This window comes from Lactuca sativa, chromosome 5 (genome assembly GCF_002870075.4).
Source record: "Lactuca sativa cultivar Salinas chromosome 5, Lsat_Salinas_v11, whole genome shotgun sequence".
Taxonomy (NCBI): Eukaryota; Viridiplantae; Streptophyta; class Magnoliopsida; order Asterales; family Asteraceae; genus Lactuca; species Lactuca sativa.
The window spans coordinates 210,892,969-210,897,821 of NC_056627.2; the positions used below are offsets into that span (position 1 = coordinate 210,892,969).

The following is a 4,853-nucleotide window of genomic DNA, read 5'->3' on the forward strand; positions in this document are numbered from 1 at the left end:
GAAATGTATCCGACCTGGGACACAATATATACACCTATTTCTAAATCTAACTTCCTCCTTAATAATTGTTTACTCACCTAACGTAAGGAGTCCTTAGGAAGTTCTTGATAACCAAGGTATATCAGGAAGCGGGAAACACATTCTAGTGCAACTAAAATTGAATCATTTAGAGGTTGTCTGTAGATCTTGCTGCTTAATTTAAGTGGACAACAATACATGTGGTCATCGTCAGCTAAATGGTGTATTTAGAAAAGTTTGTCAATATTCTTCGTGTTTAAGTGGACCACAATACCAGCAATTGACCAGATCTATTCATGAAGGTGAAGGTACTAATAAACAAGTTCAGACTGTCTCACAACTTTGATCCCAAATATTTTTGTTTTTGTTAAATTTGTTCAAAGTTTTCCTATATGCACAAATTTAGGGGGAGAATTAAAAAATAAAACAAAATTCAGAAAATTCAAAATCCAAAAATATTTTTATTTCAGTTTTATTTCTTGTTCAGAAAAATCGAAAATCCAAAAATAATTTTGTTTCTATTTTAATTTGTGTGCTAAGTTTTCTTTTAGTTTTGTTTGTTCTTGAAAAGTGAATTCAGGTGTAGTTGAGACTCATGGAGACTGTATCAAGATTTCTGAGCCAAATTTTCATCCATGATCATCGAATAATTCTCATTCGAAGGAGCAAGAAATGAAGATTATTCTTTCAACATTCAATCTTTCAACCCTAGTAGCAACGTCAAGCAATTGAAGATTATGTGATGGAATGCATTGAAGCCTCCTCAATCAGTTTGCTGCTATTTATGAACCTGCTGAAGTGATCCAGAAGATTTGTTCTCTCTAATATTCTCTCTGAAGATTCTCAAACTGAAAGCACTATCTTTCAGAATTTTTTCAAGAAGCCTCCTCACCCAATGTGCGTTCAATGTCAAATTTGCAAGAAAATCCCAACTGCTCAAGATGAATTCATTCATTGAAGATTCATCAAGTTCATCTTGAAGTTGTGAAGAATTTGAAGATTAAGCTCTCGATGAAGATTGACAAGAAAAGCCAGCTACTTTTTAGGGGGAGCTTGTTGGGTCAATTAAGAAAAGAAAGCTATAAACCAAGGGGGAGATTGTTGGGTCAAAATTATGGTTTATACTTTACTTTTCTAGAAAAATTTATTTTTATGTCTAGGACCGTAAACAGCTTAGTGTTTACGGTTATAAAAGTGTTTACGGTTGTGTTTACGGCCGAGAACAGGTATATGGCCATAAACCTGTTCACGGCCCATGTCTCATATATATAGGGTGAGGAGTGCATATGAGTGTACGGAAGGAGGAGCTTAAGTGTGTGTATTCTAAGGTGTGTTCTAGAGAAAGAAACAAGCGAGAAGAAGAGAGTGCGTGTGAATCTAATGTAAGGATCTCCATTCTCATCATCAATACATCATAGATTCAAGTTATTCTTCTTCTCCTTCTCTTCTATTTTGATCTGACATCATCCGTTTGATTGGGATTCTACACCATCAAACGGATCTAATTGATACACAAGCAGATTGCAATTTAGTTTTTTAAGTTCAAGTAATGGCCAGAAGAGGAAAGTCCATTAAGTCCACCGCCGTAGCCAAGAAGTCGACATCTCATTGCAGCAAGGCCGGACCCCAGTTTCTGGTTGGCCGTATCACTCGTTTTCTCTGAACCGAAAAGTACGCCGACTGGATTGGTGGCGGTGCTCCTGTTTATCTTGTCGCCGTCATGGAGTACCTTGCAACTGAGGTACTTGAATTGGCCGAAAATGCTGCCAGAGACAACAAGAAGACTCGAGTTGTGCCTTGGCATATACAGTTAGTTGTGAGAAATGATGAAGAGTTTAGTATATTTCTTGGAGCTGTTATGATTGCTAATGGTGGAGTGATGCCCAATATTCATGCTCACTTGCTTCAAAAGAAGGCGTCTTTTGCATCTTCTAAAGATGATGAATAGGTTTCCGATTAGGATTTTGGATTTGTTTCTCTGTTGTGGTAGCATTCGATTATGAATGATAGATTTGGGGAATATAATTTGATTTATGCAATTGTAATTCAAAAGCATGAGTGTTGTTGTACCTAATGGAATGTCGATTGATTATCTGGAATATATATATATATATATATATATATATATATATATATATATATATATATATATATAGTTGGGATCTTCTTACTAAATCTGAGACAAACAAAAAGCTGTTGAATTCACTTTCGAAATCATGTGATATGAACATGGCTGTCATCAAGAAGACAAAAGATCTCAATCGTCTTAGTCTTGCTGCTGTAACTGAAGAACTTGATGCTTTGAAGTGTGGAAAAAGAATGACTTCCGCAAACATCCAGGTCAATGAAGTTTCATGCTCTCAATCATGTGAAGCTACGATTAAACTTCATTGTGAACATAATGATTTGCTAAAAATGGAAATCGATGACCTAAAATATGAAGGATATCAACTTAGGAAATGACAGAAACCCCTAAAGGCTGAATTAGAAGCAAAAACCAAAGACTTTAGGATGCTTCAGAAAGACTATAACGACAAATGTGAAAATTATGACTATGTTAAGAGACAACCTGCTAAATTAACTGCTAAGCTCAACACATTAAAAAGCAAATTTGAAACTGCAGATTTTGATTTTAAAAAATTTGATGTGTCTAGCGAAGTAGTTGCAAACATGATATCCCGTTGTCTACAATTTAAAAATAACCAACAAAAAGGTCTAGGGTATGATGGTGTTCCTCTACCTTTCAATCATAACTACACATCCATCCCTATGACACAGGAAGAAATTGACAGGGAGGCACATCTTTAATATGGGAAACCAGCTGGATTTATGTCAGGAGGTAAAGTAGCAGAGGATGAGAACAAGGAGAAAACCATTGAACAAACCAACATCTCCTTGAGCTCTGAATCTGTTGCTTCGAACTCAGCTGCTTCTGATCAACCTGCTGTTGAGAAATACATGCCACCGATTCCAGTGAAACAGAGTGCATGTTGTAATTGTGCTTGTGGGAGAAATAAGAGACAAGGCAAGGATACGCCACCAGGGGCAAGAAGAAACAACTTCCCAGTGAAGAAAAAGACATGCTTTCACAGTGGAACACCTGGACACATTGCCTGAAACTGTCCAAATCGTGCATACGTTCCTTACTACGCACAAGGCTGACAGAACGCGCAGGGTGGGAGATTCTACAAAAGAAATCATTCGAGGTCACAATCACGCTATGGCAACTGGAATACCCACAAGGCCAAGAATTCAACTCCCAATACCAAGAAATCAAATCCCAAGGTCAAGAAGGGTATGCCGGCCAAAAAGTCCAATCTAAGAGATGCTCCCGTGAAGCCAAAATCAAAGTCATCTCAACGGTCAACATCAAGTACAAAATCAAGTGCTGAGACACCCATCAGATCGAAAAAAATGGGTTAAACCCAACTACAAATGGGTTCTGAAGGCTCACACTCTCAAATCTTCTAACGGTTCTAGTATTTCTACATCTTCTGTTTCTGATAAACAGGATATGTCATGGGAGAGAATATGTGACAACCCGAAATTTCCATTCGGTCAAACCTTAAAATTCAACCACTTTGTACCATAAGTCAATGTCATTATTTCTTATTTTTAAGAAATATAAAGTTCGTTTGATTATTTTAATATTATTTTTAAACGAACGGGTGAAAGAAAGTGCCGTCTCGGGTTTTGAATTTTACAAAACCGCAAACACCTCGCGTCTTAGAAATTCCCGACCAAACTTTTAGGTTTTGGGTGAAAAATCACCCAAAAACCGTGAACTCATACCTATGTATGAGTTTACTCCTCAAAAGTCTAGCCATTTGTGTTTACTCCCCATTTTCACAAAAGAGTAAACTCCAAAAACTCTTTTAAGTATCATCCTAGTTTTGATTCCAAATCATCAATATTGTAAGTGTTCTAACCATTCCAAGTTAGTAAAACACTTAATATAGTGTTTATACATCTAATCATCCACTCATATGTGTATTTTGTCTAGATTTCCAAAACACCAAGAACACGACAAACACACACTAAATGTTCTTGGCCTTTTAACTCAAATCAAGCCTTCTAATAGTAAGTACTTCCATTCTTGAGTGATTTTAAGCTAGTATTACATTTAAACATCAAGAAATTATGTCAAGAACACAAGATTAGAGGTGTTCACTATCCAAGAATGTTCTTGGGCCGTAAACACCATAAATGGCACCAAAGTGTGCCTAAGCCCCTAATCTAAGTCCTAGTTGATGTGTAAACCATCCTTGACATGTTTAAACCCTTCCTTATTGTGTTTAAGCGTTGAAAAACATCAAAGACCATCAATTATAGGTGTTTACCATTTGGGGATCTCCCAAAACCATAAACACCCTAATGTGAGTTTAAGTTGGTCATTTTCCTTCCTTAGGCTTAGAAACTAGCTTATACACTTACTTAATTGTGTTAAGAACTTTAAAACATAGCAATACCCTTCTCCATGAGGGTTTACGATAGTAAACCCAAAGGGAAAAGTCCATGAGGCCGTAAACTCCTCCAAGGAGTGTTTTTGATGCCCTAGTCCCTTCCAAAGGCCAAATCACTTAGTAGAAATGCTTCAATAGGCTTGTTAAACCACAAAACAACACATGGTCATTAGGACTAGAGTTTACGACCGTAAACTCTAGATTTACTGGCGTAAACTCCCTAGGTTATGACCACCAAAACCATAAACTCCAAGGGAGTTTACCCTTGAACTCTAAACACACTAGCTTTGCCCTACCAACACTCGAATGCAATCCTTGTGATCTTTAACACTTGAAACAAAGTGTTTTCATGTTCTAGGGTGTCCCAACTTA

At 36.9% G+C, this 4,853-nt stretch overlaps 1 pseudogene; it reads left to right on the plus strand.

Annotated features, from left to right (window-relative positions):
- Positions 1–1,567: 1,567 nt before the first annotated feature.
- LOC111914388 (probable histone H2A.3) lies at positions 1,568–2,043 on the plus strand (annotated as a pseudogene).
- Positions 2,044–4,853: the final 2,810 nt, after the last annotated feature.